Raw genomic sequence first — 11,631 nt, 5'->3', positions numbered from 1 at the left:
CAACATGCCAGCCCCCCACAGACATCACTTCACTACAGCATTTCCTTGGCATGGTCAACTACCTTGGCAAATACATACCAAACTTCAGTGACATCGCTAGACCACTGACCCATTAGAACACTGCCTGGTGTTGGTTTCAGCGGCATCAGGAGGCATTTGACCAGATACGCTCACCTGTGATGCGTCATGCTATGGACTGCTATGGAGATGCATGCTGGCAATACAGCAGGCCAATAGCATTCGCATCACGCATCCTCACAGACACAGAAACAGGCTATGCTCAGATAGAGCGACAGCTGCTAGCTGTCGTGTTTGACTGCAAAAAAAATCAAAGACTATATTTACGGAAAGCCCACAATTGTAGAAACCGACCACCAACCAACCAACTCACCAGCTAACACTTCTTCCCAACTTGACATCATCACCTGTGATCTCCAAACTGAAGAGACATTTCTCAGTGCATGGCACATCACACACCCTCTTCTCTGACAATGCCAGACAATACATCTATCAGCATTTTCAAGACTTTGCCAAACAATGGGATTATATCCATACCACCAGCAGCCCAGAGTTTCCCCAGTCAAACGGACTCGAGGAGAGGGCGGTCCCAATCGCCAAGCAGCTGATGGAGAGGTCCCTCAGAGAGGGGCCCGAAGTCTTCTTTAATCTCCTGAACCTCAGAAACATTCCCTGTGATCCAACTTGGGACTGTGAAGGAGAAGTGCAAAGAGCCATGTTCCTATATCATCCAGTCCAAAGGGAGCACATACAGGAGAAATCATCACCACATCCTTCCTGTTGCCGAGCCACCACCACCACAGCTTTATGCAGAGGATTTAGACTCCCAGAGCACCTGCCCCCCCACAATGGCCAATGTACCACAAACACCAGGACCTAACATTGTACAGTCACACCACACATCACCTCTCCAGTCAAGACCCACAGCACCATCCAGTACATAACATGCTCAGGCAACATCTGAAGGGCCAAATCCAAAATATGTGCAATGAAAAAAGAAGTAATTCACTAACAAAGACCACTCCATCGTTTAGCGTAAAGGTAGTTTATTTAAATTAATAGAATATTTGGGGAGGATAGGAAAGGGGGGTGGAGGAAAAGGGGATCAAGAACAGTGGACGAGGGACAAAGGGGTCAAGGTCCGGGGATGAAGAAAGGGGTTTGAGTCATGTTGCAGAGTTGCTGGACCATCTAGGAACCAGGGAAGTTGAGAGTCAGAGTGGAGGCACATCTTGATGGACACACGTCTCTGTTGGCGTGGCTTCATCGCCCCCCAAAAAGGTTTATCACAAGCGTCTGAATGCCGAGCTGTTGCCGATTTAAATCTCGGAATTTGGTGAGTTGAGCTAATGCTATTCATGTAGCTTAGCCTAGCCGCTACCTGTGTATTGTTTGGTGCGGTTTAATAGTGTTTCATATGCCACGTCCTTTGAATATGTCCTGCCACATGAAACGCTAACTACTTAAGAGCTATTCTTTTGTTGTTGATGATTTGCTTCCAGTGTATTTCCATGCAGTCCAGGTGGTCACTGGTACTGCTATGCACTTTGGTCCTGGATGCTTGTGGTTTGTGATATTGAGATTTCTGTCGTGAATATTTTAATATGACAAATATTGTTATTTATTCACATTGAATTATGTGTTAAGATTTTGATTATATTGTACAGTACTGGGATATATGTGTATGTGTATATACATATGCATATATATATATATATATATGTGTATGTGTGTTTGTATATATATATATGTATTATATTGCTATTTATTTAATACAGTCTGTATTATTTGAGATGATTGTGTGCACACTAGATGTCTAATTGGTCCTGTTTCTATATAGGCCAGGGTTGATGGCGAGCTAGAGCCTAGCCTGGGCGCAAAGCCTGAAGACTGCGCCGGGAAGGAACCTACTGAACCTACTGAACCTACTGAACCTCCACTGCTCACTGTCGGCTGGTAGGAGGCTCCATTGTGCAGCCGCTCCTCTTCCTAACTCTTGCCACACACACGGCCCATACACACACTACACACCCTCACCTCCCAACACGGACTTTTCCCCCTTCCCACTGGACATTCAAATATGGGCCCGTTGCACTGAGCGTGTGCCTCGCCTGTACAGGCGAAGTCGAACTCTCCCTTTTTGGGCAATGGTGGAACTGTGCGCTGCAACGTCATTTAAATGAGAAAGATGAACTGAACTGTATATAGCATTTTCTATGAATGGCCATTTGTATTTCTATTTTTCTCACTGCTAATATTTAATGTCTATGGTTCACAAATTATAAAATATGGTGTGCTAAGTCTAAAGCTGCCTTCAGTGTCTTCTTCTCCACTCCAAGAGTCAACCTGGGTCTTCTGAATTTAGCCCAATTGATAATCGTGTTGTTGCTAACTGTTGGTACCTAACCTAAACTTAACTAGGGTAGCGTGCTTGTTACATAAAGTGGCGAGCTAGCCAGGAGCGGAGAAGGACCTGAATATTTTTTTTGGTATTCATATATTTGTGTAGAAATGGACATATTCGAGAAACGTGGCATTAAGATTCCAAATTCAGTTTTGATAAAGGAAGCGACAAAAACTGAAACAGATGATGAGGTAATTGAGTTTTTACAACAGTATGGTTCTGTTTCAAATTTCGGACGTATTGATGAACCCAATTCTGCTTTTCACCATTCGATTGTGGTTGAATATAATTCGGGCGCAGCATTAGCTGCGTTGCGTCCAATCTTACCATATGTATATGAGTGTAACGGCGGTGATGTTACTTATAAGATCTTGACCTATCTACAGTCTGTGCGGACGGGGTAGGGAAGTCGCAAACTAAGAACTATCTTTCTGAATTACAAAAAGTCGCAAAGTTGACCGGCCAAGATTTTGCGGTTGTCCTTAACGGGGTGATGTCTCTGCTTGGTCAGTCAGTCTCCCAGCTCAATCCCACTGCCACGGATGAGGGGTCTCCTTCGGAGGAGGATGGAAAGCCACCGGCTGTTGCCACAGTCAGTCTGCAGACTCCACCACTGCTCTCTGCTGCCATCTCTGGTCCTCCAGTGGGTCCTGCTGCCCCAGAGCAGAGCACTGAACCACGGCCAAAGGTTCAGCCGGGCCCCCCAGCCCAATACGCCTCAAGACCCTCTTTGCCAGCCATGTCACACGCCAACCTCAATCCACCCGAAGTTCAACGCTATGTGGTCGAGCATATTGTCAAGAATGACGACAGCGCTATGCATCCCACACAGCGTCTCAGAGCCTTCTCTGGAAGATCGGCCAGACCTCAAACCGAGTCAGACTACGACACATGGCGTTCCGGAGTTGAGCTGCTGTTACAAGATCCTGCAGTGTCCGACCTACAGCGCTCACGTAAGATCTTCGACAGCTTGTTACCACCTGCTGCTGATATGGTTAAGCACTTGAGACCCGACACTCCACCAGCAGTGTATCTACAGACACTTGACTCAGCATATGGCACGGTACAGGATGGCGAGGAGCTATATGCCAAATTCATGGACACATTCCAGGATGCTGGAGAGAAGCCATCCCATTATCTGCAGCGTCTGCAGGTGGCGCTGAATCAAGCTATGAAACGAGGCGGAGTGTTAAACAAAGACTTTGGTCGACACCTACTGACTCAGTTCTGTCGTGGCTGTTGGGACAACTCTCTCATTACAGAACTCCAATTGAAGCAACGGAAACATAATCCCCCATCGTTTGCTGAATTTCTGCTCCTTCTGCGAACTGAGGAAGATCGTGAAGCTGCAAAAGCCATCCGCATGAAGCAACATCTCGGCTTATCACGACCCAGAGCTGCAAACCACGCGCAGTATGCCTACACTGACGGTGCAGAGAAAGGAGAGATTGCTGCACTCACTAACATCACGCAGCAACTCGCTCAACAACTAGCCGATATACAGAAGCAGCTTGCAACCCTCACTGCTGCCCAGTCAAGCTCAAGCTCCAGTCAAGCCGCTGCTTTCAAGCCCACACCTGGCCGTAAGTGGGGTGAGGGGCAGAGGCCGGGCAAGCCATCAAAGAACCCGTCTTCTGTTCCCAAGCCTGGCTACTGCTATCGGTGTGGTGAAGATGGCCACATAAAGACCCACTGTGACAATCCCCCAAACTCTGCACTCGTCGCTGCAAAGAGGAGGCAGTTCACCGAAAAGCAGCAAAGATGGCAGAAATCAGACACTTCTTCAAGACATCCTTTAAACTAGAGTCAGTTCCAGTTGTGGGGCAAACCGGAACTGTTGTGGACCCACAATGTCCCAACCAAAGAAATCATGTTGAATGTCATGAAGTAACCCAGACCACCCCCGCTGTTCCAGCTAGATTGCCCAAAGGCTTGGTCGGATCCCGCTGCACAGCCAACATCAAAATCGCTGGTGTAGAATTTGATTGTCTGCTGGATACGGGATCGCAAGTCACTACGATCCCGGTGTCGTTCTATAACCAGCATTTTGCGGACCAACCTGTGAAATCCTTGTGTGAGTTACTGCAAGTTGAAGGAGCCGCAGGACAAGCAGTTCCTTATCTAGGATATGTGGAGATGGTGGTCACATTCCCCAGTGAGTTCCTGGGAGTTGATTTGGATGTCTCCACGCTGGCGCTTGTTGTTCCTGACGTTGGAGCCCATCAGTCCCCAGTGTTAATCGGCATGAACACCCTGGAGCCGTTATATAATCAGTACAGGGGGAGTGAATATGCCAACTTCCAGCCGACTGGCCATGGCTATAAAGCAGTGCTCAAACTGCTGCAGATCCGCCACCAGCAACAACAGGTGGGCAGCGATGGAGTCGTGAGGTTAGCCAGCAAGTCTCCCATCCTCATCCCTGCTGGTCACACCACCCTCATAGATGGCTCCATCCACGCCAGCATGCTGTCTCCTGGTCAACTGGTGCTTGTGGAGCATGCAGCCTCACCACTGCCAGGTGGGCTGTGTGTTAAGAACTCTTTGGTCATGCTCCCAAGCCAATCCCACAAGAGGATCCCAGTAATCCTCAGCAATGAGTCGGACCAGGATGTGACCATCCCACCCCTCTCCACCATCGCTGAACTGGCAGTTTCACCCCAGATCTTGTCACACATTGTGTCAACAAGCCGTTCACCATCAGAACTTTCCCCTGCTCTGAAGTTGGATTTTGGAGAATCACCTATCCCGCCAGAGTGGAAGAGGAGAATTACTGAGAAGCTCAATAAGATCTCTGATGTTTTTGCACTCAGTGACATGGACTTTGGATGCACAGACAAGGTGAGACACCACATAAAGTTGCATGATGAAACTCCATCCAAGCACAGGGCCAGGCCCATACACCCTCAAGACATTGAAGCAGTCCGACAGCATCTGAGGGACCTTCTGGAGGCTGGTGTCATTCGGGAATCGGAGTCGTCATTTTCATCACCAATTGTCGTTGTCCGTAAGAAGAATGGTGACATACGGTTGTGTATTGATTACAGGAGACTGAACCTACAGACAGTTAAGGACGCCTATCCCCTGCCGAATCTGGAGGAGTCTTTGTCCGCTTTGTCCGGGTCCAAATGGTTTAGCGTTCTCGATTTAAAATCTGGGTATTATCAGATTGGAATGAACGAAGAAGACAAAGCTAAAACGGCTTTTGTGACTCCCATTGGGTTTTGGGAATTCAACCGAATGCCCCAAGGGGTAACAAACGCTCCATCTACATTCCAGCGGTTAATGGAGAAGAGTATGGGAGATCTCCACTTGAAAGAAGTTCTGGTTTTCCTCGATGATCTTATTGTCTTCTCAGACACGCTGGAGGAACATGAGCGGAGGTTGCTGCGGGTACTACATCGCTTGAGAGAATACGGTCTGAAGCTCTCTCCCGAGAAATGTAAATTTTTCCAGACGTCTGTCAAATACCTGGGACACATTGTTTCGGAGAAGGGTGTCGAGACTGATCCGGATAAGATCCTTGCTCTAAAATCCTGGCCAATTCCAAGAACCCTGAAGGAGCTCAAGTCGTTCCTAGGATTTGCTGGGTACTACAGGAGGTTCATAAAAGGGTACTCCGCCATTGCAAAACCTCTCAATGATTTGACACGGGGCTATGCACCTACCTCCAAAGCCCGGAAAGGGGCCAGTCTAGTAGGAATCCAGGATCCGAAAAAACCCTTTGGGGAGCGATGGTCCCCCACCTGCCAGAGTGCATTTGAGATGCTCATTGAGAAGTTGACCAGTTCCCCAGTTCTTGGCTTCGCTGACCCAAAGCTGCAGTATATTTTGCATACCGACGCCAGTACCACCGGACTAGGAGCAGCTTTATACCAGGAGCAGGAGGGTCAGCTGAGAGTAATCGCCTATGCCAGCCGTGGTCTGTCAGTGAGTGAATCGAGGTATCCTGCACATAAGTTAGAATTCCTTGCGCTGAAGTGGAGTGTGTGTGAAAAGTTCCATGACTACCTGTACGGGGCCAGCTTTGTGGTAGTGACTGATAACAACCCGCTCACTTATCTGTTAACAACAGCAAAGTTGGATGCCGCCAGTCACAGATGGCTTGCCGCCCTGTCCACCTACACTTTCAAGCTGCAGTATCGGGCTGGGAAGCAGAACCTCGACACTGACGCTCTTTCTCGTCGCCCTCACAGCCACCCTGTTGACATGACAGAACAGAAGGATTGGGACTTGATCAACAAGTTTACGGCAGAGCATGTCATTAAATCTGGTGAACTGGAAGAACTCGACACAGACATCGTCTCTGCCGTTTGCCACCGCTGTCTTGTCATGGGTCAGCCCAGCAGTTCGGCAGGGAGTCCCATCGCCTGGGTCGAGTCCCTGAGCCTGTCGGCTAAAGCCGTTCCTGACTGTTATGCCAGCGAGGACCTCCATGGCTTACCAGTTGTTCCCTCCCTGTCACACCTGGGCCTCAAGGAAAAGCAACGTGCTGATCCAGTCATAAGAGAGGTGATCCACCAGATGGAGACTGGGGAGAAGGTTCCCCCCACAGCAAGGCAAGAACTTCCAGACCTGGTGCTGTTGCTGAGGGAGCTGAACCGCCTCGAGCTGCAGGGGGACATCTTGTACCGAAGGAGGCGAGACGGGGAGCAAGTCTCGTTTCAGCTGGTGTTACCGGAGGAGCTGAGGTCAGTAGTGGTTACAAGCTTGCATGATGACATGGGGCACATGGGCATCGAGCGGACCTTGGATCTTGTACGCTCCCGGTTCTTTTGGCCTCGCATGGCAGCTGCCATTGAAACCAAGATCAAGACCTGTAACCGTTGTGTGAGACGCAAGGCACTCCCAGAAAGATCAGCACCACTTGTTAACATCAGGACTACTCGTCCCTTGGAGTTACTCTGCATGGACTACCTGTCACTTGAACCAGATCAAAGCAATACAACAGACATTCTTGTCTTCACTGATCATTTTACAAAGTTTGCAATAGCCATTCCCACAGCAAACCAAAAGGCGAAGACAGTGGCAAAATGTCTATGGGAGAACTTCATAGTGTGCTATGGGATACCAGAACGACTCCACACGGACCAGGGGCCTGACTTCGAGTCGAAGTTGATTAAGGAGCTTTGCCAACTCGCTGGGATTGTAAAAACCCAAACGACCCCTTACCACCCACGGGGGAACCCAGTTGAGCGATTTAACCGGACCCTGCTCAGCATGCTTGGAATGCTGGAGCGCAAGCAGAAGGCTAGATGGAAAGACTACGTGAGACCGTTAGTACATGCTTACAACTGTACACGGAATGATGTCACCGGCTTTACACCATATGAACTGATGTTCGGTCGTTCACCGCGCCTTCCAGTGGATTTGGCTTTCGGCTTGCCTGTGCGGGAACATCAATCTACTTCCCATTCCCAGTATGTTGAGAGCCTGCGGTCCAGACTTGAAGAAAGTTTCCAGTTAGCTTCAAAGAATGCTGTAAAGTCTGCTGAACGAAATAAAGCCCGCTTTGATCAGCGAGTCACTCCGTCGAGTCTGGAGGAAGGTGATCGAGTTTTGGTGCGAAGTGTCAAGCACAAACTCGAGGACAAATGGGAGCGGGATGTGTATGTCGTTGTGAAACGTGCTGGAGACCTGCCCGTGTACACAGTGCGACCTGAGAACAGGGCGGATGGACCGACTCGCACGCTACACCGAGATCTACTCCTTCCATGTTCCTTCCTACCAGCGTGTGGTGATTCAGATCCGGCGCCAGTTACACCCCCGCGTCGTCCTCGAACCCGGAGCCAGAAACCAGCCAGTGTTGATCGCACTGAAGACCTGGTTGAGGAGGAAGATGGATGGAATGTGCATGAAGTCCAGATTCAGCCAGCCACATTCCAGTTCCTAAGTTTACCTGTTGAACCCCCTTCTGGATTCAGTTCTCAGCCTTTATCCAGGGCTGTTGGTTCACCTGTGTCCTCGGAGGAGCCTGTGGTCTCTGTTCCTGAAATTGTGCACTTAGCTGCTGATGGGGAGTCCTCTGCTGAGTCCGAAGCTTCTCTACCTGTGGGAGAAGAGGAGCTTGAGCCTGGTGAAAACGTACTTGAAGCTGAAGGGATACCACCTACCTGTGTTCCTGAAGGTCTATCTGTTGAAGAACCGGTGCTTTCGACCAAGCAGAGACGCCCAGCCAAAATGAGCAATTGCTCAGTCCACCTCCGATATCAATTGAAGTCCCAAACTCACCTGATCAAGTCGTTGAATCGATACCTGTCGCCAGACATTCTAATCGGCAGCGCCAACCTCCTAATCGCCTTCAGTATGGGGCATTAGGTAATCCGCTTATTTCAGTCGTACAGACGCTATTTCATGGTTTTGTTGATGTTTATAGTGAAGCACTTCGTACCGCAGCAGCAACTGACGTGCAGTCTCGAGTGTACAATGTGTAGCATGCATCGGGGGTTGCATGGTCTAAAGGGGGGAGGGTGTAACCCGGGTGAAAAAACCCTTATTAATTTATTCCCTTGTCCTTTTAAAACATAAATTATGACGTGAGGCTGCACGTCATCACGTTACGCCGTTACGCCGTTACGCCGTTACGCCGTCACATGACAGAGCGCATCCGGAAACACCGGTAACATAGCCAGTGTGGCTTGCTGCGGTGGTAGCGAGAGGAGCCGCTGGGGAAATGTTTGCTGCAGGTACGTTGTAGCATTGCTCGATTAATGTAACATCAAACACGCCGAAACTTATGTGATCACTTTCGAAATATAGGAGCCGACTACCGGAGCCGTTGAGCGTCTGAATGCCGAGCTGTTGCCGATTTAAATCTCGGAATTTGGTGAGTTGAGCTAATGCTATTCATGTAGCTTAGCCTAGCCGCTACCTGTGTATTGTTTGGTGCGGTTTAATAGTGTTTCATATGCCACGTCCTTTGAATATGTCCTGCCACATGAAACGCTAACTACTTAAGAGCTATTCTTTTGTTGTTGATGATTTGCTTCCAGTGTATTTCCATGCAGTCCAGGTGGTCACTGGTACTGCTATGCACTTTAGTCCTGGATGCTTGTGGTTTGTGATATTGAGATTTCTGTCGTGAATATTTTAATATGACAAATATTGTTATTTATTCACATTGAATTATGTGTTAAGATTTTGATTATATTGTACAGTACTGGGATATATGTGTATGTGTATATACATATGCATATATATATATATATATATATATGTGTATGTGTGTTTGTATATATATATATGTATTATATTGCTATTTATTTAATACAGTCTGTATTATTTGAGATGATTGTGTGCACACTAGATGTCTAATTGGTCCTGTTTCTATATAGGCCAGGGTTGATGGCGAGCTAGAGCCTAGCCTGGGTGCGAAGCCTGAAGACTGCGCCGGGAAGGAACCTACTGAACCTACTGAACCTACTGAACCTCCACTGCTCACTGTCGGCTGGTAGGAGGCTCCATTGTGCAGCCGCTCCTCTTCCTAACTCTTGCCACACACACGGCCCATACACACACTACACACCCTCACCTCCCAACACGGACTTTTCCCCCTTCCCACTGGACATTCAAATATGGGCCCGTTGCACTGAGCGTGTGCCTCGCCTGTACAGGCGAAGTCGAACTCTCCCTTTTTGGGCAATGGTGGAACTGTGCGCTGCAACGTCATTTAAATGAGAAAGATGAACTGAACTGTATATAGCATTTTCTATGAATGGCCATTTGTATTTCTATTTTTCTCACTGCTAATATTTAATGTCTATGGTTCACAAATTATAAAATATGGTGTGCTAAGTCTAAAGCTGCCTTCAGTGTCTTCTTCTCCACTCCAAGAGTCAACCTGGGTCTTCTGAATTTAGCCCAATTGATAATCGTGTTGTTGCTAACTGTTGGTACCTAACCTAAACTTAACTAGGGTAGCGTGCTTGTTACAAAAGCTTTTAGTTACCTAGAGAAAAAAGTCAGTCTAAGCGCGAAAGAATGTCAGAACTTGAGACGAACAGGAGTGAAATGGTTAGAGTCACCTATATAGGTCTGCACAGGTGAATGAAGCGGAGAGGCATTGGTGGTTGTGTTAATGAGACACAGGTGGTTTAATTAGTTAGGCCCTGGTGGCAAATTAGTGAGGGAGCGTGGCATGGTCTAGTTCCTGAACTTTAAGTTATAGTAACTTCATTTATAAAGAAAATGGACTGTAAAGGACCATTTAAAAAGAGACAAAAAAAAAGTGTTCAATGTACTTATTGCCGTGTATGAATACAGTGTTTATTTGATATTTGCACTAAGCTCTCTTTAAGTTCTCTTACTTAGGCACTTAGACCACATTTACACATAGCCGGGTATTTACAGAAACGAATATTTGTTTTCAAAAATAATGTCGTACACACAAGATCGTTTTCAAAAAAGCTTTTGTTTATCGAAAACCATTGAGCGCCATCATAACTGTGCCAAACATGTAGGTGGCAGTGTAACAAGAAGGATAAAGCCATGCAAGCCAATCAGAATCCTCAAAATCAACAACAACAACGAATAACATGAGCTACTTCCAAAACCGGCGGTGGCGACGTTGGCAGGCAATGTACCTACGTCTTGGGAAGTGAAAGCTGTAGAAATACTGCTGACCTCCGTGCACTTCTTCGCCTCTGCTCCTTGATATAGTAGAGCAGTTGTGTTTGCAAATGCAAACAGGCCAAAAGCGTTTGCACAAACGTAAAAATGAGCACTACCTTAACAGCATCCATGATCAGTAAGCAAACAAACTGTAAACATAGGACGCTCACATGACATGACTGTGACGTTTGACTACCTCAAACTCTGTTTGACCCAGTACACATGCAAACACAAAAACTGCGTTCTCAGAAATCTCCACTTTGGCCGGAGTTTTTAGAAATGATCGTTTTCCGTGATAAAATCTACGTTTTCGTGTAAATGAAAGTCCAAACCGCATGAAAATATATGCGTTTTCCCTCCGTGTAAACGGGGTCTTAGAGTGATGTTGCTTACAGTGGTCACATCTATTGAAATGTGTATTTTAATTTGGTGTTGAACATACCTGAGTTTAACCAAGTACATTTTTTCATTGAGCTGTGTACTAAAAATTATATGACAGCATGGTAAGAAAATTAATGTTTTGTTAATTTATCTTATGCTGTTTCATTTTATGTAGAAGTTGCAAGCTAAAGAAAAGGGATGTAGATCATATGGCAGAATGA

At 47.2% G+C, this 11,631-nt stretch overlaps 1 long non-coding RNA gene across 1 annotated transcript; it reads left to right on the top strand.

Annotated features, from left to right (window-relative positions):
* Positions 1-1,313: 1,313 nt before the first annotated feature.
* Positions 1,314-10,165, top strand: LOC311263869. Its single transcript, XR_014623407.1, has 3 exons — positions 1,314-1,354; positions 1,859-1,974; positions 9,754-10,165. It is a non-coding gene; the product is annotated as an uncharacterized lncRNA (long non-coding RNA).
* Positions 10,166-11,631: the final 1,466 nt, after the last annotated feature.

The sequence above is a fragment of the Pagrus pagrus genome (genome assembly GCF_965226575.1).
Source record: "Pagrus pagrus genome assembly, chromosome: 10".
Classification (NCBI taxonomy): Eukaryota; Metazoa; Chordata; class Actinopteri; order Spariformes; family Sparidae; genus Pagrus; species Pagrus pagrus.
This window is presented reverse-complemented; position numbering and strand designations above follow the sequence as displayed.